Source organism: Spinacia oleracea, chromosome 1 (assembly GCF_020520425.1).
Source record: "Spinacia oleracea cultivar Varoflay chromosome 1, BTI_SOV_V1, whole genome shotgun sequence".
Classification (NCBI taxonomy): domain Eukaryota; kingdom Viridiplantae; phylum Streptophyta; class Magnoliopsida; order Caryophyllales; family Amaranthaceae; genus Spinacia; species Spinacia oleracea.
The window spans coordinates 102,319,161-102,343,714 of NC_079487.1; the positions used below are offsets into that span (position 1 = coordinate 102,319,161).

Genomic DNA, 24,554 nt, shown 5'->3' on the forward strand with positions numbered 1-24,554 from the left:
AACTAATTTGTTTCATTTTCCTTGAAAATATTTTCAATTTGGATAGATCTAAACAATGAATGAAATAACTTCCTTGCGTTCTCCTCTCCCTCATACTTTGGTATCCAAACAATAGAAACTGTATTCCTCCCTTTCCTTTTTCTTCTTTTTCTCTCCCTTTCCAGTATACAAACATGACGTTAGTTTTTTGGGATCCCAAAAGGCTAGGAGTTTACTTGGTGAAAGTGGTAAAATTTGAGCTTAATCCATCTGCTTAAGTCCAATTCATGTGTTTAGTTGGGTCGAATTAGTTAGCTAATGTTGGTTTCAAGTTGTTTCAAGCTTTCCTAGTCTAGTTTATTCGTTCAGAAGTTTTTGTGTCAGACGGCCTGACGCGCGCGTGAGTGTCAGACCATGTGTAACACCCCGACAATTCTCTCTTTTCTAAAATAACCTTTTATATAAAACGTAGAGAATTATCAAGGCATTATCGCCCGTGTGAAAACGTAACGGCTTATTCAGAATTTTGCAGCGGAAAACATAAAACTAACTTTAGGTTTATAAATAATCGATTACAGGTTTAATCCCAAAAACCAATAAAAGAAAATAAGGAAATATAAATAGTACGACAAGTTTAAAGTCCGATTAAACAAACCCAAGTCAACTTAGCAAAACAAAACTAAATACAAGCTCTCTATTCCCGATCCCAATGATGCAATATCTTCAAACCTGCAGATGGACAATGCTTATTGATCCTTAGGGACTGCTCACCAAAGATTGGGTCATCACAGGATCAATAAGGCATAGCCATGATCAACATGCACAAGCAAAAGCACGTAATCAGCAAAGCTGAGTATTACATACTAAATCAATAATAGTCCTAACATGATTCGATATTAAACGAACAATCCTAACATGATACTAAATAAAACATAAGCAAGGATAATCAAAATATATTGACTTGAAAACTATATTTGACTGAACTAGACCTTTGTATCATTAACATTATTTTAATTGAAATAGTCGATGGACTGAGTTGTCTACTAGAAACTTCTTCTTCTTCACTAAGGAAGACGAGGTACGGGCGCGACTCCGTAAACCCCAATGACCTGCGATATCGAGGGACCTTTAAATAAAAATAGAACCGGTGATCAATCCGGCCCCAGAAAAATCCATAGGCTACCCATGACCCCAACTCCTGATTGTCCGTCACTTTAAACGTGCACAGTCTAAAGCTGTAACACCCCGACAATTCTCTCTTTTCTAAAATAACCTTTTTATGTAAAACGTAGAGAATTATCAAGGCATTATCGCCCGTGTGAAAACGTAACGGCTTATTCAAAATTTTGCAGCGGAAAATATAATAAATAACTTTAGGTTTATAAATAATCGATTACATAGTTAATCCAAAAACCAATCAACAAAAATAAGATCAACTAACAAGTTTAAAGTCCAATTAAACAAACTCAAGTCAACTTAGCAAATCAAAACTAAATACAAGCTCTCTATTCCCGATCCCAATGATGCAACATCTTCAAACCTGCAGATGGACAATACTTATTGATCCTTAGAGACTGCTCACCAAAGATTGGGTCATCACAGGATCAATAAGGCATAGCCATGATCAACATGCACAAGCAAAAGCACGTAATCAGCAAAGCTGAGTACTACATACTAAATAAATGATAATCCTAACATGATTCTATTAACCGAACAATCCTAACATGATACTAAATAAAACATAAGCAAGGAAAACCAAAACATACTGACTTGAAAGATATACTTGACTGGACTAGACCTTTATAACAATAACATTATTTTAATTGAAATAGTCAATGGACCGAGTTTTCTAGCTAGATGCTTCACTAAGGAAGACGAGGTACGGGCGCGACTCCGTAACCTCAATGACCTGCGATATCGAGGAACGTTTGAATAAAAATAGGACACGGTGATCAATCCGGTCCGAATTAAAGGCCATGGGCTACCACCATGAACCCCAACTCATGTTTGTCCGTCACTTTAGACGTGCACAGTCTAAAGCTATTGCTACTCAGTTTCACTTTACATGATTTACAAATTGACACCCTGTTATGACTCAACAATCACATAAGGCATACAATCCACATTTATTTACAACTGTTTTTATCTTGGAATTAAGTAAGTGATCACAAAGGCATCAAACAAGACTCATTCCAATTAACTCCAATCCTTCCTTTAATACTGATCAACCCTGTATATGGGTATAAGGTTTCAACTTACTAAATGAGGTCCTCGGCCCTCATAAAGTAGTGAAAAAGCTAAAAGGAACAACAATCCACTGATCTGAATTATATACAAAGTAATCTAGTGTTCCTAATCAAACATGTTTGTATCAATCATCCATACTAACATGCTATAATCCTCAAAATGCAATATAGGTTCAATATGTCTAACCAACAGTATTAAACATGCAATATTCAACCTGACTAAATTCATCAACGATATCAACATAACCAAGTTCATCAACAATTCAACATGGTTTCAACAATTAGCACACATTCCAAGCACACAGGTATGTACGTACCTTGTGTAAACAAACTGATACGTCACCTTAACACTTTCAAAAGTTGCCTAAAGAGAATTCTCCACCTAAAAACAACCAATATAGACTCATATCAATTCATATTGAATTTTCAGCAACATTAGGGAGCTTCAAACCCTTCCTAAACATAATTAGGACGTTTCCCAATATCGAAACTTGAATATTTAATTTCCTAGCATCATAATTATTATATTAATTATTGAAATTCGTTGAAAACTTTTCAAAGCATCATACTTTAAATTTCCAGCAATATAACTAATTTCAAACTACTCCAAAACATCATTAACATGTTTGAAATCATAAAAACAATAACTTTAATAATTCCTAAACATCCTACCATGATTTAAAATCATTAAAAACCTTAAAATTTATACTTTAATAATTAAAACCATATCTCAATCAAATCGTATATTCTGAAAATTAATGATATAATTATTACAAAACATGAAATCCGAAATTCATAATAAATCATAAATCATAAAAAGAATCATGAATTTAATTCGAGAAACATAAATCGAATTATAAAAACATTATTAAACATTAATTAGTTTTAAGGGTTTAGAAATAACCAAAAGTGAGGAAGAAGGAAGCTGCTGGCCGGCGACAGTGGCGGCAGCAGACGGTGGGTACGTCGGTGGTTCAACACTCTTGGTGGCGCGACGGGTGGTGCAGCACGACTGGTAGCTGCGTGCGGAGCAACAAAGAAAATAGGAGGGGAGATTTCTTGTGTATGTAAAGGAGAAGGGAGGAGGTTGGTCGACGGCTGGGTTGTGGCGATGGGAAGTCGGCGGGAGCAGGTGGTGGTACAGGTGGTGGTTGCGTGCGCTGATAGTGGTTGTGCGAAAAAAAAACAGAACACAAGTCAGGGGAGACAAAGAACGAGAGATAAAAAGGAAAGAACGAAAGAGAAGAGGAGTACCGACGGCGGAGGGGATGGTGGCAGGAGGTCGGTGTAGTGACGGTGGTCCAGCGTGGCTGCCGGCTGGCGGCTGAGCAAAGGGGGAAGAGGTTAAGGGTTATGGTTCACGTGAAAGTGAAGCAGAGAAGTTTTTGTTGTTTTTGCTTTTACGTAACATTGAAAGAGAGGAAAGGAGTAAAGTGTTTTGGGTCTTATTATTTGGGCTTTATCAACTTGGGCTAGAACTAAGGTTGAGTTTAAGTGTTTGAATCCAAAACCAATTAGGATTGTTTTCAAAATTCAAACGGTTTTCGTAATTCAATTTCTTTTCAACATAAAATTCTAAACTTATTTTAATTTCATAAATCGTTGAAATATTTAAAACGTATAAAAATAAATATTCGTTACTTAAATAATTTATTTCTAAAATTCGCAAATTCTATTTAAATATAATTAACTATACGTTAAAATATATCAATAAAATGTATAAAATTACGGGGGATTATAATCTACCCCTCTTAAAAGAAGTTTCGTCCCGAAACTTGACACGAAAATTCACACATTTTTCAAAAGTCTTTAATTCATTCTTACTTGAGAAATACTTGTGTCACTCATGTGCACTCTTTTGCCAACTTAAAGTTGTTTGTGTTACTCATGAACACCTTTTTCTTATGCGGAGAATCTATTTGCTTTACATCAACATGTATAAGTTGCTAAAAATGAGCATAAAATGCATAAAATTGCTACAAAAATAGGTAAAAAGCGCGAATTTCTATCGCATTCTACCCCCCTTAAAGAAAACGAGTTACGCCCTCGTAACTCATCTCAGGGAATAACTTTGGATATTCCTACTTCAACGAATCATGTCCCCAATGCTATATTTCCACTAAAATCGTAGCAAGTTGGATTTCTACACTTCTTTCCACACAATGCCTCAACATGTGTCATCTTAAAGCTCGCATAGTAACTATTGTTGCAAGAAGGTCAATCGAATCTAGGTGGTCGTCCCGATTACTTTTAAAGTCAATAACACAGTCTCTCAACATATTTTTCGTTAGTAATCTCAGTTTGTCCATCGATCGCAGGGTGAAAAGCAGTACTCATTTTCAATGTCGTCCCAAGATTCACTAGACCTTTTTGCCAAAGTTTCAGACTTTTATGGTTGGTAAGGATCTCAAATGTTGCCCCATAAAGATAATGTCTCCAAATCGTTCAAAGTGAACACAATAACAGCTGACTCTAGGTCATGGGTAGGGTAATTGATTTCATGAGGTTTCAATTGTCGCGGCGATAGGTGCGGAGGTCAAACTCTCTTTTAAAATCTAGAAAGCTTTCTCACATTTCTCACTCCACTCGAATTTCGATTCCTTTTCATCAAAATGGTCATTGGTTTTTCTTTGTTCGAAAAGTCTTTCACAAACCCCCTATAATAGTCAGCTAGGCCTAGGAAACTTCAGATATCAGACACGTTCCTTTGGAGTAGGTCACTCACTCACAGCTTGATTCTTAGTAGGATCTACAGAAACTCCTTATACTCAGCTTTCCCTTTCTAGTGAACCTCATTACGCCTTTCATGGATATATAACTCTTGGGCTTACCTCTTAGCACTTTCACCAATTCATACATTCCTCTTTTCAAGACAACAATTGATTTCAAACGATCCTGGACCACTCAAATCTTCTCTTAAATTTATTCCCTTACGTAATGTAGTTTTCAATCAATTCAATCCTTCACTTTTTCGTCGGTGTCACTTATACACACATAACTTCAAGATTTGTATACTTTATTTAATAAAACTAGATTCTTTCTAAGCGTCTCCAAATAATCCTCAAGTGATTGTCATGCTCTTTCTCATTCCTTGAATAAATCAGGATATCATCAATAACATAATAACGAACTTAATTCGGAATTCGTAGAAAATCTCATTCATCAACTCCATAATTAATGCAGGTGCATTGGTTAACCCAAAAGACGTTATTCTAAACCCACAATGACAATACGAATCCTAATGAGGTCTTAGGCCCTTATCAGCTATTCTCAATTGGTGGTACTTCAAACACAAATCAGTTTTCGCGAACACACTCGCCCAATTCAATTAATCCAACATGTCATCTATCCTAGGCAAAGGGTACTTGTTCTTGATGGTGTTTAGTTCCCTAAATTCGATGCATAATTCCATACTCTTATCTTTCTCCTTAATAAAAAACACAGGAGCTCCTCACGGTGACGCATTAGGCCTAACATACTCCTTAACGAAACAACTCTTGCAATTGTGTCCTAATTAGATCATTTATAGGTGTCGTTTCAGGATTTAACTCTATAGTGAACTCAAATGCTCTAGCTGGTAACATACTTGCAATTTCACTCGGAAACACATCAATGAATCCACTCACGATGGCAACATCCTCGATTTTAACTCCAACCTCTTTACTCACCTCTAACATACTACAGAAAAATTGTTCACACTCTCTATTCATCAATTTCCTCACTTGCATTACAGAAATAACTAAGGTTCTTGGACTTCTCAAAACATCTACACGAGCTCAACCTTTCAATAGGGTTCCTTAAACTTACTTTCTGAATTTCACAGTCTACCTTAGCCTTGCACAAACTTAGCCAGTCCATCCCCAGAATTAAATCCAGGTCCCTCAGATTAAACTTTTATCAAATCAGAAGGGAAAACGCATTTTTTTTTTATCTTCAAAGGCAAGTTCTTAATTAATCTTATACACCTTATGGTTACACCAGTAGGCATAATGACAGGTAAATCAATCATTCAAAATCTACTAACTTCAGACTCTTAATAACAGATGACAAAACAAAAGAATGAGTTACTCCCAAATCAAACAACGTTTCAACTAGCACAAAGTTAATAGGAAAAGTAACATGAACTACGTCTGCAGAATGTCCGGCTTCATTTCGACTCATCAAGAATAGTTTACACGGTGCCTTATTATGGTTGTTGTTCTCATTGGTAGACTTACTGTGGTTCCCTAGGTTATTCTGCGACCCTATAGGCTTCGAACTCCGATTTCCGGATTGGTTAAACCCTGGTTTCCCTTGGTTTTCCCCAACATTAAACTCTTTTATTTTCTCCCCAACAACAATATTTTTCTTGTCCCTTCTAGACTGCAAACCATAAATATGAGCAGCTTTCCCATACACAATATCCAAGGATGTAAAGGTTTCCTTACCTAATCCTAATTGGATCTCCTCAGTCAAACCTTTCTTAAACCTCAGAGCCTTTAGCTCCTCTGTGGCTACAATCTCAGGTGCAAACCTCGACAATATTATAAGTTTGCTATAGTAATCGGCAATGGTCATACTTCCATCCTAAGGTTTATGAATTCTTGTGCCTTTTGCTTTCTCATAAAAGGAGGATAAAACTTTTTCCTTAGGGCAGTAACAAATGAATCTCAATTGAATCTTTCAACCGCGCTAAGTCTAGCCCCATTTTTTTCTCAACCATAATTCAGCTTCATCTTTCAAGTACAGTACAACTTGACCCACTCTCATGTTCTCAAGACAGTTCACAGCCCCAAACCGTTTCTCAAACTCTCTAACCCAGTTCTCTAAAAAGGTAAGATCAGTTTTCCCCTTAAAGTATAGTGACTTAACTTTGGCTAGTCTCTCGAACACGTCCCTAGCAGAATCGGAACGCTCAGTTCTCTCTTGGATCAGCTATTCCGCCAAGAGGCGAATAGCATCAACTAAGTCATTATTGTTGGTCATTCTATAACACGACCTGAAATTAATATACTCTATCTTAGGTTCTAAACACTACTTACACGTCATTCTATACAAGCAATATTTGATTTGACCATAGAGATCGCCTCAATAAACAATATTCACATAAAATCATTTACGAAAGTGCAAAAATCATTTACGAAGGTGCAATAATCATTGCAAAATAATCCTCCTCGATCATTCGTGAACGACATTCACATAAAGGACATCCGATCGAGGGAAAACAAATCAAATTCAATCATCACAAATAATAATAATAATAAAAGAAATTATTCCTCTTCGCGTGCCCAAACTAAATCATTAACCATTTGGATAATTAAATATTTAACTTTTATTCCTCAAAAGAAACTTGTATTCCTCAAAAGAAACTTTTATTCCTCAAAAGAATATTGTTAACAATTTCTAAACCATAGTAATGTACTTGTCCCAAAATAAAATAAAAGTGCTATGCAATAAATTTAAACTACTGTTAGGCGACTTGTCCCACATTATTCCCAACATAAATAAATAATGAAACAATCTTAGAGGGAAACATTATCAATCTTGTTCTTTGATTTCTTATAGCTTTCTCGAGTAAAAGGGCTCGTATTTAAATTAATCCTCATCCTCAGTATTAAAATATTAAGCTAGTTTTCTCTACCTTGTGGATCTTCGTAGTCTCTGAGACTGAGGTCATCCTCTATCTTAGTATCACTACATTATAAATATCAACTCTAGTATGCCCTCTAGCACGGTCAAACTCACGAAGGGTTTCCTCATCCCTATCAGGGTCTCCTGTTCTTAATATATGACGCATTGTGCGTTCAAAGCTGGTGTAACTATTAATGTCAGACTCATAATCCATTTCATTCTCATGATCACTTAGTACAATTGGGTTTCTCTTGAATCCTAGCAAGATATTCACATTTAAACACCACTTTCTCACAAAAATATCAGTGGTCTCTATATCGATCTTTCTCGAAGGATCCTATGTTGGTATACTTGGAAAGAAATATTTTATTCCTGAAATAAACAATTCCATGTCTCACTAACGATTTTCCAGCCAAATCATAAACAAGGTTCAATAATGCAATAAGTTTGGTGGAAGCAAACAATTCTTTATGCACATTTAAATGTAACATTAAACAATTAGCACACGCACGCACATAACAATCAATTTCTTATGCTAGCATTGACTAGCTACTAATGCACATATAATTCTATCTTATATGCCCTTCTTATACTACCCATCTCTCATAAACTAAAGCATTGAAATAGTTTAAATAACAAAGTAAAAGGACGATAATATAATAAAATTATAACATAGAATAAAAATATAAAATAAATAAAGTAAAATAAATTAAGGAAATGCGTAGCGAATAAATTCGAAAAATAAAGTTATTAATTCGAAGAAGATTTATATATGCCTTGATAACGAATTCTAACTCTTGAAACAATTTTAAAAAAATTTGAACTTCTAAAAAAAATTGTACTCATTTTTGAATAATAAATAATAAGAAAAAGAATAAAAATTTCGAAAGTCACTTTAATTCGAATAAATAATTTGATTTCGAACTTAAATAAGAAATATTATATACTTTCAAACAAGATAAAAGGAAATCTGCCCCCCAAAAAAAAGTACCAATTTTTTTTTCACTATAATACGTAGAATCTCGATTTTTAAGAAATTTATTTTAAATAACTAGATAGTTAGGCGCCTAAAAATTTATTAAAGTAAAACCTTAGCTTCTAGATACCACTTTGTAACACCCCGACAATTCTCTCTTTTCTAAACTAACCTTTTTATGTAAAACGTAGAGAATTATCAAGGCATTATCGCCCGTGTGAAAACGTAACGGCTTATTCAGAATTTTGCAGCGGAAAATATAATAAATAACTTTAGGTTTATAAATAATCGATTACATAGTTAATCCAAAAACCAATCAACAAAAATAAGATCAACTAACAAGTTTAAAGTCCAATTAAACAAACTCAAGTCAACTTAGCAAATCAAAACTAAATACAAGCTCTCTATTCCCGATCCCAATGATGCAACATCTTCAAACCTGCAGATGGACAATACTTATTGATCCTTAGAGACTGCTCACCAAAGATTGGGTCATCACAGGATCAATAAGGCATAGCCATGATCAACATGCATAAGCAAAAGCACGTAATCAGCAAAGCTGAGTACTACATACTAAATAAATGATAATCCTAACATGATTCTATTAACCGAACAATCCTAACATGATACTAAATAAAACATAAGCAAGGAAAACCAAAACATACTGACTTGAAAGCTATACTTGACTGGACTAGACCTTTATAACAATAACATTATTTTAATTGAAATAGTCAATGGACCGAGTTTTCTAGCTAGATGCTTCACTAAGGAAGACGAGGTACGGGCGCGACTCCGTAACCTCAATGACCTGCGATATCGAGGAACGTTTGAATAAAAATAGGACACGGTGATCAATCCGGTCCGAATTAAAGGCCATGGGCTACCACCATGAACCCCAACTCATGTTTGTCCGTCACTTTAGACGTGCACAGTCTAAAGCTATTGCTACTCAGTTTCACTTTACATGATTTACAAATTGACACCCTGTTATGACTCAACAATCACATAAGGCATACAATCCACATTTATTTACAACTGTTTTTATCTTGGAATTAAGTAAGTGATCACAAAGGCATCAAACAAGACTCATTCCAATTAACTTCAATCCTTCCTTTAATACTGATCAACCCAGTATATGGGTATAAGGTTTCAACTTACTAAATGAGGTCCTCGGCCCTCATAAAGTAGTGAAAAAGCTAAAAGGGACAACAATCCACTGATCTGAATTATATACAAAGTAATCTAGTGTTCCTAATCAAACATGTTTGTATCAATCATCCATACTAACATGCTATAATCCTCAAAATGCAATATAGGTTCAATATGTCTAACCAACAGTATTAAACATGCAATATTCAACCTGACTAAATTCATCAACGATATCAACATAACCAAGTTCATCAACAATTCAACATGGTTTCAACAATTAGCACACATTCCAAGCACACAGGTATGTACGTACCTTGTGTAAACAAACTGATACGTCACCTTAACACTTTCAAAAGTTGCCTAAAGAGAATTCTCCACCTAAAAACAACCAATATAGACTCATATCAATTCATATTGAATTTTCAGCAACATTAGGGAGCTTCAAACCCTTCCTAAACATAATTAGGACGTTTCCCAATATCGAAACTTGAATATTTAATTTCCTAGCATCATAATTATTATATTAATTATTGAAATTCGTTGAAAACTTTTCAAAGCATCATACTTTAAATTTCCAGCAATATAACTAATTTCAAACTACTCCAAAACATCATTAACATGTTTGAAATCATAAAAACAATAACTTTAATAATTCCTAAACATCCTACCATGATTTAAAATCATTAAAAACCTTAAAATTTATACTTTAATAATTAAAACCATATCTCAATCAAATCGTATATTCTGAAAATTAATGATATAATTATTACAAAACATGAAATCCGAAATTCATAATAAATCATAAATCATAAAAAGAATCATGAATTTAATTCGAGAAACATAAATCGAATTATAAAAACATTATTAAACATTAATTAGTTTTAAGGGTTTAGAAATAACCAAAAGTGAGGAAGAAGGAAGCTGCTGGCCGGCGACAGTGGCGGCAGCAGACGGTGGGTACGTCGGTGGTTCAACACTCTTGGTGGCGCGACGGGTGGTGCAGCACGACTGGTAGCTGCGTGCGGAGCAACAAAGAAAATAGGAGGGGAGATTTCTTGTGTATGTAAAGGAGAAGGGAGGAGGTTGGTCGACGACTGGGTTGTGGCGATGGGAAGTCGGCGGGAGCAGGTGGTGGTACAGGTGGTGGTTGCGTGCGCTGATAGTGGTTGTGCGAAAAAAAACAGAACACAAGTCAGGGGAGACAAAGAACGAGAGATAAAAAGGAAAGAACGAAAGAGAAGAGGAGTACCGACGGCGGAGGGGATGGTGGCAGGAGGTCGGTGTAGTGACGGTGGTCCAGCGTGGCTGCCGGCTGGCGGCTGAGCAAAGGGGGAAGAGGTTAAGGGTTATGGTTCACGTGAAAGTGAAGCAGAGAAGTTTTTGTTGTTTTTGCTTTTACGTAACATTGAAAGAGAGGAAAGGAGTAAAGTGTTTTGGGTCTTATTATTTGGGCTTTATCAACTTGGGCTAGAACTAAGGTTGAGTTTAAGTGTTTGAATCCAAAACCAATTAGGATTGTTTTCAAAATTCAAACGGTTTTCGTAATTCAATTTCTTTTCAACATAAAATTCTAAACTTATTTTAATTTCATAAATCGTTGAAATATTTAAAACGTATAAAAATAAATATTCGTTACTTAAATAATTTATTTCTAAAATTCGCAAATTCTATTTAAATATAATTAACTATACGTTAAAATATATCAATAAAATGTATAAAATTACGGGGGATTACAAAAGCTATTGCTACTCATTTTCACTTTACATGGCTTAACTTTTAATACTTGGTTATGACTCATCAAACATAAATATTATATTCAACAAGTAAACGCAACTTCTTTTATCTTTGAATTAAACCAGTGATCACAGAGACGTCACACAAGACTTATTCCAATTAATTCAACCTTTCCTTTAATACTGATAAACCCCTCTATATGGGTATAAGGTTTCAACTTACTAAACAAGGTCCTCGGCCCTTATAAAGTAGTGAAAAGCAAAAAGGGAACAATGAACAATCGATCTGAATCAACATATATAATAATCTAATGTTCCCAACAAACATGTTCGCATCAATCATCCATACCAACATGCTATAATTCTCATAACGAAATATATATATGCTTAACATGTCCATCCAACAATATTAAACATGCACTTTCAACATAACCTAGTTCATCAACAATTCCAACATAACCAAGTTCCTTAATCATTTCAACATAACGAAGTTCATGAATCATTTCAATATGGTTTCAACAAATCACACACATTCCAAGCACACAGGTATGTACGTACCTTGTGTAAACAAACTGATAGGCCACTTTAACGAATTCAAAAGTCACCCACAAAGAATTCTCCGCCTAAAATAATCAAGAAACGTACCCAAATCAATTCCTAATAATTTACAGCAACATTAACGTACTCTAAACACATCCTAAACATAATTAGAACATTCCCCAATATCGAAACTTAATTAATTAACTTCCTAGAATATTGATTACTACACTAATGATCACCAATTATCATGAACTCCAATAAAGCATCCCTTTTCAAAATTCCAGCAATATAAAATAGTTTAAAACTTTGCCAAACCATAATTAATATGCTTAAAATCATAAAAACAATAACCTTAATAACTTATAAACATCATACCATGATTTTAAAACTATTAAAACCTTAAAAATTCATGCTTTAATAATTAAAAATCATTATTTCAATGTAATCGCATAATCTGAAAATTGAATTTATTATTTAAACATAATATATAATCTGAAAATATAATTTAATCATAATAAATTATAATTTAAATTCAATAAACATGAACTAAATCACTAAAATAATTTAAAACCCTAACTCACATATTAATCAACCAAAACTGAAATTAATTAATTTACAATATCAATATCAAATCTGAAAATTATAATTTAACTATAAAGATTGATAATTTAATTCAAGAAACATAAATTAAAATCAATAAACTTAAATCAAAACATTTCAATAACTTAGGGTTTAAGAAAGTTAACCAAATAGGGAGGAGAGAGAGGGGGCGGCGACGGTCAGAACCACGACGGCGCGACAGCGGTTGCGGCTGGGATGGGTTGCTGCCGTGGGAGGCAGTGGTGGTTGTTGGTCGAACCAAAAACCGCAAGGAGAGGGAAAAATCGAAACCAACGAGGAAGGAGGATTTCTGGCTGGACAGGCGCGGCAGCGACGCTGCAGGTGGGCGGCGCAGCGAAGGGAACGACGAGTGGATGGCGGTGCTCGGTGGTTGTGCGTGGCTGCGCAACAACAGAAACAGAGCAACTATTAACGTGCAACCGAAAACAAGGAGTTTAGGAGAACGAAAGAGAGAGAGGGAGAGAGAGGATTACCGGAGGATGGCGAGGGACGACGGTGGTCCGGCGGTGGCGCGACGGCGGCTGAAGGGAGGAGAGAAAAACGGCAGGAGAGAGAAACGGCTGAGAGTAAGGAACGTGAAGGAGGTTTCACGTGATAGCATATATGAGAGAATGAGGGTTTGCTTTTCTTGTTTTTTTTTTTTTTCTTCTTTGGTTTCACGTGAATTAGGAAAAGAGAAAGGGAGTATGTAGTTTGGGTTTTATTACTTTGGGCTTCACCAATTGGGCTAGAGTTAGGAGTTTAATTTTAGGATTCGAATCCAAAACCGAAATATGATCGTTTTCTAAATTCAATCGATTTTCGTAATTCAAATTCTTTTTAACTTAAAATTCTAAAATTATTCTTTATTGCACAAACCGTTAAAATATTTAGAATATACTTAAATAAAATTAAATATACATTAAATATATAATAAAGTTCTAAAATCGTTAAATATTTAGAACGTACTTAAAATAAAATAAATATACGTTAATTATATATTTATTACTTAAAATTCATAAATTCTATTTAAATATAAATAATGTACGTTAAAATATATTAATAAAATTTATAAATTTACGGGGGATTACACCATGCTGACTTCATCTCGTTTGCCCACGCGCAAGTGTTTCACGCGCATACAAATAAACAATTTCATTTCTCTCTCCTCTTCGTTCATCTCTGCGGTCCTCCCTCCTCTCTGCGCTCCTCTTTCTCCTCTCTGCGCTCCTATCTCCTGTTCAGTTGGATTTTAATTTTGATTTTAGGTTTTTGATTTAGGATTTTGATTATTCACCTGCTGCCGTTGCCGCTGCCTGAGCCCCTTCATTTTTGACCGGAGATCTTGCGGTGCGGTGGCCAGCGAACAGCAAGAGAGGAAAGAGAAGGGCGATGAATGAAGGAGAGGGAGGGGAGTCGTTGCGATTGGGGGAAGCGAGTAACAGGCGGCGATTCGCCTCCTCGCAACAACTGCGGTAGGTGGTTGATTAGTCGTAGTTGTTGGTCGGCGATTAGGGAAGGGGAAAAAAAAGAGGCGGCGATTCGCCTGAGCTCCTCCCTTTTCCAAGGAAGCTTTGCCGCCGGCGTCGCCATCATCTTCCGATCCACCAACATCATCAGATCCATCATGTTTGATAATGAGAAACTGAGAACTGAAGATAGAAATTTTCATGTCTTGGAGTATGCAGGCCCATGTTTTTTGTCTCCTTCCCTGAATGCTAATTACTTGAAGATGTAGAACAGTTTAGCTACATTGAACTTATGAACCTTTTTTTAAGTTTTGTTTTATCCTATTCATTTAATTAGTGATTAAATTGTTTTTAGTTAATGACAATTTCTATTTAGTTATACTTTAATTATATTTAGTTACGAAATTAAAAGGTTTTGTTACATTTTATTTTAACTAATTAGTTACAATGCTTAACTAATTGATTCTATTGCTTAACTATTTGGTTTCTGTGTTTAACTAATTGGCTGCATTGCTTAACTAATTGGATTTCATCGCTTAACTAATTGGTTTAATTTCTTAACTAATTAGTTTCAATGCTTAACTAATTGGTTTAATTCCTTAACTATTTAGATCCAATGCTTAACTAATTGATTCCGTTAATTAACTAATCGGTTCTATTGTTTAACTAATTAGATCCATTGGTTAACTAATTAGTTACTATGCTTAACTAATTAGTTACAATGCTTAACTAATTGATTCTATTGCTTAACTTTGGTTTCTATTTTTAACTAATTGGTTGCATTGCTTAACTAATTGGATTTCATCGCTTAACTAATTGGATTTCATCGCTTAACTAATTGGTTTCATTGATTAACTAATTAATTTCAGTGTTTAACTAATTGGTTCAAATGCTTAACTAATTAGTTCGATTGATTAACTAATTGGTTTCATTGCTTAACTGTAACGCCCCGACCTCTAAATCACTTATTAAAGCATAATAAGCAGCGGAATTAACCTAATTTGGTCGGGACATTACCTGCCGTAATTCCGTCTTGGAAATTACAAGGAAACATCATACATAAGCCATAAAAACCTCCAATATAATATAATAATCCTCTATATTCTCAAAATAAAAGTACATAACTTACTAAAAGTCTTTAATTAAACTATTATAACTTTAAGCATAAACTAGGTGACTTTTATTAAAGTGAAATTCCTTGCCTCTACTCGTTTCCATCGATCCCCGCAGTGCCTAAAATGGAAAACAAAACGGTGAGCCGAAGACTCAGTAACGACTACCCTAGCAACGTAAATTCATTTCAACTCATTTTATTTAATAACACAGGGAGAATATAATAAGTAAAACATTTAATAAAACATCATATTCAATTCATTCATAATCTTTTAATGAAAACATCATTCATAAACTTTTAATTAACATGCTAGTTGTTGGCAAGTACGAACCGTGAAAGAATTCTCCACTGGGCCTGGGCCCATAAGAGCCTGGGCTCATCGTAACATGGGGCCTGGGCCCTGAGCCTGGGCTCATAAACCATGGGAGTCTGGGCTCGTAATCCATGGGTGGACAGGTGTCCGTGGTGCATGCATGACCGGTAGATAGGAAGATGGTAGTTTATATACCGCCAGACAAACCAGTTCTTTCACTTTCATTTATCATGTTGTATGTAATTTTACCAAGCCTTGGCTTGTATTTCAATTCGAAATAACATAACTCATTTTATATCATAAAACATCATTTAGATCCTGGGATCCATAAAACATCATTTCATTCAACGCATCATATAAACATTATTTTATGAGAAAACTCAATCAAATCATATTATAAAGAATAATTCAAACAAATCATAATTCATTCCCACAATCCATAAAACATGTCAAAACATTTAATTCATAAATCCAATCATAACGTCATAATTTCGTAATACATTTATAAAGGGATTGCGGGTACTAGCAATAGCCGTTACCTCAACTGTCGTTTTATACTTCCCGTCTGATGGATCGTTCTTCCTGAGCTCCAAGTCCGATTTCTTTCAAAATATTAATTTATTGAATTAGTACTACAACGATAAATAACCTAAAATCGATATTTTATAAATGATAAATTTTATAAGTAAAGAATTTATAATTAACGAATTTTAATAAAAAGTACATTTTCGAAATTTAATGAAAATATTATTAATCGAAATTTCAATCGAAATATATTTTAAATTTCCTAAGCCGATTTTAATGAAAATATTACGAAAATATTAATTAACTCAAATTTCTGTCGAAATATATTTATATAAGTAATTATCATTTAAAATCTTTATTATTAACATAACAGTTATTTAGGACTTAAATTAAATGGTAATACTCACTTTGGGATTTTGGGCCTAACACATTTGGGCTTTAATTTGAGTAAAAAAAAGAAAAGGGTACAAAGTTCCAATAAACTGGAACTCGTTTCTTTGGGAAGCTGGGCACGAAGCAGGGCACCAAGAACAGGGGAAACGGACGAAGAGGAGGGAGAGAGGAGGGAGGAAGGAGGCTGGGGTCTGGGTGGCTCGGTGCCGCCCGGAACTGCGACCAGAGGTGACGATGATGTTGGTGGTTGTTTGTGGCGGCGCGGAACATCACGGAAGGGGAGAGGGTGGTCGAGCAAAGGAGGGAAAGGCGAGGGTTGTGGGGTGGTGGTCGGCTGAAGGTGGCCGACACCTGGGTGGAATGGCGGCGCAAGGAAGCGCCGGTAATGCGACGGTGAGGGTGGTTCACGGCAGCATGATTAACGATGAAGAGGGGAAAGGGGCGAGCAGAGGAGACGAAACAGGGGAGTTTGAGTGTAGGTTTTCGGGCTGGTTCTGGGAGCGGCGGCTCGCCGGGGAGTGTGGGGCGGAGATGGATTTGAGGGGTGATAAGATGGTGGTGGTGGTGTGGTGGCGCAGCGAGGGGGAAAAGAGAATGGAAAGCAGAGGAGGGTAGGGGAGTTGCGGGCAGGAAAGAGGGAGCAGGGGGGACGGTGGGGTGAGTGCGGTGGTGGTGGTTGACTGAAACAGCCCGACGGTGCGGCTGGGTGGTTGGATGAGGTGGTCAAGGTGGTCACGATGGTGGTTGATGGTGGTTGCAGTGGTCGTTGATGGTGGTGATGGTTCGAAGCAGTGAGGAGGAGAAGAATTGAAAATCGGAATTTGTTTTTGATTGTCTGATGTTGAATTTCCTGAAATGGAAATGCAATTTGTATATTCGTATTGAAAAGTTTGCTTGGGGTCCAAGGGGTGAACTTGGACTGAATTGAGGGAAAGAGAGGAAGGAAGGAGTTGCTTCCTTCTTCCTGGTACACGTGAAGAGCAAAGAAAGAGAAAGAAAATGAAGTTTTGGTTCTTTTAAGGCATTTTGTTTTATTTTCTTTTGTCATTTCACTTTAGTTAGGCACAAATTCAGAAAAATTGATTTCTATTTTTAGGAAATTAATTTGAATAGAAATGTTTAATAAAAATTATGTTTTAAAATAATCCTTTATAAAAATATCGTTAACGAAAAATAAATTTAGTTTTCGAATAAAATAAGAACGTTCCGAAATTATTAAAAAAAATCCGAAAATAATTAAAATTAAAAAAAAAAGATTGTTAAGCTCGTAAATATGAAATTAAATTATAAACTGAAAAATAAATCGTGTAGCAATATTAAAAATTTAAGCGAAATAAAACTTTGTTAATTTAAAAATAAATTTCGAAATCAGGATTTAAAACGATTTTAAGTAAAATAAAAATAATTAAGCATAATTAATCAAGTTTTAAAAATTCGGGGTATTACACTCTTACCCCCTTAGAAAAAGTTTCGTCCTCGAAACTTGAAAATTAGATTTATAGAATGTTTGTTGAAAATTGAAAACGCTCGAATAAAAGTATGATGTTTTATTTTTAAACCAAGATCTCAAAATTTTATTTCAATCCCGACAATGTCTAGCCTTCATTCCGCTATCATCTTTTAGGACTCCGCTTCAACTCGAGACCTAGAATCGAAGAGTAAAGAATGCAAAAGGGGCAAAATTATATTTTGATCCTTAATCGTCATTAAGGTCAATTACATTTCGCCATCGTCTTTCGTATCTCTACTTTACTTCATAAAATAGGATCGAGGAGCAAAGAACATAAAAGGGGCAAACTTGTTAGCTTAGACTAGGCTCCCATTTCACTTTGTGATATCTTGTTTGAAAATATTTTCTATCGTAAACAGTAACTTTTAATGCAAATTAAATTATAATTCTGAAATTATACGTATATGTAGTGAAAATAAATATTTACCAACCAATTTCAATACTCGAAAAAAAGTCATTTATTATATCAATCTCGTACTCTGAGCTCAGGAGAACTTCCATCGGAGACGGCTTCCATGCATAACAATTAGATTACCAATATAATCATGTCGGCATAAACATAATCCATATCATATAGACATAGTTCATAAATTGAAAATTCCATATTCAACATAAGCATAACATTCATAATCATTTGATCTAACACATGAGCATGGTTGATTCACAACACGTTTACATAAACATCATGATTCATACATTATATCATTCTCAGTAGACTATTTGGAGATATCGCGTTTTCGTTTTCTCTTGCCTTCTTTGCTACAGGAATTCTTGTCGTTGGCTTTCGTTATTCGATTCGTTTTGATTTCGATCTCCGATCTTTTCATCTACATTGAATAACTTCGTTAACTGTGTTCGTTGCAGGGGTTCCATTTCAATCACGTGGCTAGAAATATATCTTTAGGCATACGACTCCGTTATTTTATCCTTAATATTTTAAGTCAGTAAATCTCGTATTTTGCGGATAACGCTAAGCCATCAAGTGTGCCTTTAACAGAAACAATCTAGCTCCTAGAAAACTCAGTTCAGACTACCCAGTTCTATTGACATGTCATTTTGTCGATTTTCTATTCTCAATTCCATTGCATTCCTCACTCATTCATAATTCTTTTCGATAACATCCATTGATATCATCAACCTAATGGAAAGACTAATTCTCGATAACTTGCTTTATATGCAAATTCAATTTCATTTCCTCACCATAAATCATACTTTTCCTCACAAAATTTTTGCAAAACCTTACATTCTCTAGTCCAACTTTTCTTTATGGAGATAATCAAGCGTCCTTTCAGATAACTACAAAAACAATCCTTATAAATGATGCGGAAAGGTAAACCAAGAATACCATCAACTTTACTGAAAGACCAATTCTTGATAGCTTCTTTTATAATTCTCAGAACTTCATTGTGTAACCTCAATTTCATCTTTTTACCACAAACCATGTTTTGGTTGCGCATAATATTCTTGCATAACTTTTAAAATTCTAGCTTAGCTTCCTTAACATATCTGAAAATACACTTAGGTACTTGCAACCACAAAAACAATCATTATAAAGGGTTCGGAATAGTAACTCAAAAATCAATTATACTCGCATGCTTTAAACCTTGAATAACCTTGATTTAATCGGTGATTCGCCATTTAAAATACAAACTTATGTTCTTTTGGTACCCTATCTTTAAACTTTATCGACAGACTAATTCTTGATAGCTTATTTTGGTAAAATTCCTCAAGATCTTATTCATGGGTCAACTCAACTGGATCTCTTATCTTAACTCATGTTGGGTTCATAACTTTTCTGTGCAACTTCTTAGCTTCCTTACTCAATCATCCTCTAGATAATAGACTTTAGTACTTATAAAAATCAAAATAATCATCGGAAAGGTAACCCAAGAATCACTTTTGTTCATAACTTTAACACTTTAAATTTCGAATAATCTTAACTTAATTAGTGATCAACCACAACCTTATGCTCGTTTGGTACTCCTAACGTTTATATTATCCCTAAAGATTTCACGACCATCAAAATTCCTCAAAACCATTCATATCCATAAAATCTTTGAGTTCGCACCGTGCTTAACTTTAACTTCTTCTAAAATATAATGCTTAAACTTTGCCTGGTCTATCTAGGGTAGAAAACTCATAACATGACATGTGACGATAAGCATAAAATCAAAGGAAGTTCGATTCTAAAGCGAGAGAGAGCTAAATCAAAATAATATCAACGTTGGCGTCATCTTGTCCTTTATCATGTAATCTCTTACGTATGTTGACGGGCGTGATGGATTTAGCATTGTTGTTGTTTCGTTCATGATTGGTCGAGGTTGATGTTCCGGTATTCGTTGGAGGTGGTTTAGGACAATCTTTAACGAAATGATCTTTTCCTCGACATAAATAACAAGTATTCGTTTTTCGCACGATATTCGCTTCCATTCGTTAGAGCATGTCGAAAGTTTCGAATAGTTGATCCATATGATTTATCTAGTCTTTTAAATTCCATCGAATTGGCTTGCAATCATAGATTGGTGGATTCGGAGGTGAAAACTTCTTAAATAGTGACGCTTTTCCGTTCGCATTAGTAACTTTCGTTTGCCGAGAATCTTTGACAAATTCAGTTGACAACGTACGTGCAGTTTCTTAATCGTTCCATCATCTCCTTGGGGTCTTTTATAGGTTGGTCGTCATAGAAATCATCATAGGAAACATCATTGTGCGAGACGTCATTGTGAATGTTGCGCTTTGATGTGAGCTCCGTTCGTGGCATCGTTGGTAAGTTCGATAATCGATATTTCACATAACATATTCAATCAAGAAAACATCGATAACATAAGAAATGAATCCCTTTTATCCCGTGCGTTCCTACGCTCACACTCATTTCATTTTAACTTGACTTGATTTTAACATATTCTTTTTAACTTATTCCTTAAAACTCTTTGCTTAAAGCCTATTGAGTTCTACTATGCGCAAAACCCGTAAGGTTTAGCACTTATGGTCCAGAACCTTTGCTCTGAATACCAAACTGTAACGCCCCGACCTCTAAATCACTTATTAAAGCATAATAAGCAGCGGAATTAACCTAATTTGGTCGGGACATTACCTGCCGTAATTCCGTCTTGGAAATTACAAGGAAACATCATACATAAGCCATAAAAACCTCCAATATAATATAATAATCCTCTATATTCTCAAAATAAAAGTACATAACTTACTAAAAGTCTTTAATTAAACTATTATAACTTTAAGCATAAACTAGGTGAATTTTATTAAAGTGAAATTCCTCGCCTCTACTCGTTTCCATCGATCCCCGCAGTACCTAAAATGGAAAACAAAACGGTGAGCCGAAGACTCAGTAACGACTACCCTAGCAACGTAAATTCATTTCAACTCATTTTATTTAATAACACAGGGAGAATATAATAAGTAAAACATTTAATAAAACATCATATTCAATTCATTCATAATCTTTTAATGAAAACATCATTCATAAACTTTTAATTAACATGCTAGTTGTTGGCAAGTACGAACCGTGAAGGAATTCTCCACTGGGCCTGGGCCCATAAGAGCCTGGGCTCATCGTAACATGGGGCCTGGGCCCTGAGCCTGGGCTCATAAACCATGGGAGCCTGGGCTCGTAATCCATGGGTGGACAGGTGTCCGTGGTGCATGCATGACCGGTAGATAGGAAGATGGTAGTTTATATACCGCCAGACAAACCAGTTCTTTCACTTTCATTTATCATGTTGTATGTAATTTTACCAAGCCTTGGCTTGTATTTCAATTCGAAATAACATAACTCATTTTATATCATAAAACATCATTTAGATCCTGGGATCCATAAAACATCATTTCATTCAACGCATCATATAAACATTATTTTATGAGAAAACTCAATCAAATCATATTATAAAGAATAATTCAAACAAATCATAATTCATTCCCACAATCCATAAAACATGTCAAAACATTTAATTCATAAATCCAATCATAACGTCATAATTTCGTAATACATTTATAAAGGGATTGCGGGTACTAGCAATAGCCGTTACCTCAACTGTCGTTTTATACTTCCCGTCTGATGGATCGTTCTTCCTGAGCTCCAAGTCCGATTTCTTTCAAAATATTAATTTATTGAATTAGTACTACAACGATAAATAACCTAAAATCGATATTTTATAAATGATAAATTTTATAAGTAAAGAATTTATAATTAACGAATTTTAATAAAAAGTATATTTTCGAAATTTAATGAAAATATTATTAATCGAAATTTCAATCGAAATATATTTTAAATTTCCTAAGCCGATTTTAATGAAAATATTACGAAAATATTAATTAACTCAAATTTCTGTCGAAATATATTTATATAAGTAATTATCATTTAAAATCTTTATTATTAACATAACAGTTATTTAGGACTTAAATTAAATGGTAATACTCACTTTGGGATTTTGGGCCTAATACATTTGGGCTTTAATTTGAGTAAAAAAAAGAAAAGGGTACAAAGTTCCAATAAACTGGAACTCGTTTCTTTGGGAAGCTGGGCACGAAGCAGGGCACCAAGAACAGGGGAAACGGACGAAGAGGAGGGAGAGAGGAGGGAGGAAGGAGGCTGGGGTCTGGGTGGCTCGGTGCCGCCGGGAACTGCGACCAGAGGTGACGATGATGTTGGTGGTTGTTTGTGGCGGCGCGGAACATCACGGAAGGGGAGAGGGTGGTCGAGCAAAGGAGGGAAAGGCGAGGGTTGTGGGGTGGTGGTCGGCTGAAGGTGGCCGACACCTGATTGGAATGGCGGCGCAAGGAAGCGCCGGTAATGCGACGGTGAGGGTGGTTCACGGCAGCATGATTAACGATGAAGAGGGGAAAGGGGCGAGCAGAGGAGACGAAACAGGGGAGTTTGAGTGTAGGTTTTCGGGCTGGTTCTGGGAGCGGCGGCTCGCCGGGGAGTGTGGGGCGGAGATGGATTTGAGGGGTGATAAGGTGGTGGTGGTGGTGTGGTGGCGCAGCGAGGGGGAAAAGAGAATGGAAAGCAGAGGAGGGTAGGGGAGTTGCGGGCAGGAAAGAGGGAGCAGGGGGGACGGTGGGGTGAGTGCGGTGGTGGTGGTTGACTGAAACAGCCCGACGGTGCGGCTGGGTGGTTGGATGAGGTGGTCAAGGTGGTCACGATGGTGGTTGATGGTGGTTGCAGTGGTCGTTGATGGTGGTGATGGTTCGAAGCAGAGAGGAGGAGAAGAATTGAAAATCGGAATTTGTTTTTGATTGTCTGATGTTGAATTTCCTGAAATGGAAATGCAATTTGTATATTTGTATTGAAAAGTTTGCTTGGGGTCCAAGGGGTGAACTTGGACTGAATTGAGGGAAAGAGAGGAAGGAAGGAGTTGCTTCCTTCTTCCTGGTACACGTGAAGAGCAAAGAAAGAGAAAGAAAATGAAGTTTTGGTTCTTTTAAGGCATTTTGTTTTATTTTCTTTTGTCATTTCACTTTAGTTAGGCACAAATTCAGAAAAATTGATTTCTATTTTTAAGAAATTAATTTGAATAGAAATGTTTAATAAAAATTAAGTTTTAAAATAATCCTTTATAAAAATATCGTTAACGAAAAATAAATTTAGTTTTCGAATAAAATAAGAACGTTCCGAAATTATTAAAAAAAATCCGAAAATAATTAAAATTTTAAAAAAAAAAGATCGTTAAGCTCGTAAATATGAAATTAAATTATAAACTGAAAAATAAACCGTGTAGCAATATTAAAAATTTAAGCGAAATAAAACTTCGTTAATTTAAAAATAAATTTCGAAATGAGGATTTAAAACGATTTTAAGTTAAATAAAAATAATTAAGCATAATTAATCAAGTTTTAAAAATTCGGGGTATTACATTAACTAATTGGATAAAATGCTTAACTAATTAGTTCGATTGATTAACTAATTAATTTCAGTGCTTAACTAATTGGTTTCATTGCTTAACTAATTGGTTCAAATGCTTAACTAATTAGTTCGATTGATTAACTAATTAATTCCAGTGCTTAACTAATTGGTTTCATTGCTTAACTAATTGGTTCAAATGCTTAACTAATTGATTAACTAATTGGTTTTAGTGCTTAACTAATTGGTTCGGTTGCTTAACTAATAGATTACATTGCTTAACTAATTAGTTACATTGCATAACTAATTGGTTTATTTGCTTAACTAATTGGTTCAATTGCTTAACTAATTGATTATATTGCTTAACTATTTGGATCTCAATGCTTAACTAATTGATTCCATTGATTAACTAATAGGTTCTAGTGTTTAACTAATTAGTTCTATTGCTTAACTAATTGATTATATTGATTAACTAATCGGTCTCATTGATTAACTAATCGGTCTCATTGATTAACTAATTTGTTCTATTGCTTAACTAAT

The 24,554-nt window shown here is 35.1% G+C and overlaps 1 long non-coding RNA gene across 1 annotated transcript; it reads right to left on the reverse strand.

Annotated features, from left to right (window-relative positions):
- Nucleotides 1–2,521: 2,521 nt before the first annotated feature.
- LOC130466082 (uncharacterized) lies at nucleotides 2,522–3,875 on the reverse strand. The gene is made up of 3 exons (XR_008926102.1): nucleotides 3,480–3,875; nucleotides 3,130–3,385; nucleotides 2,522–2,607 (listed from the first exon to the last, which is right to left on the reverse strand). It is a non-coding gene; the product is annotated as an uncharacterized lncRNA (long non-coding RNA).
- Between the last annotated feature and the right edge of the window lie 20,679 nt (nucleotides 3,876–24,554).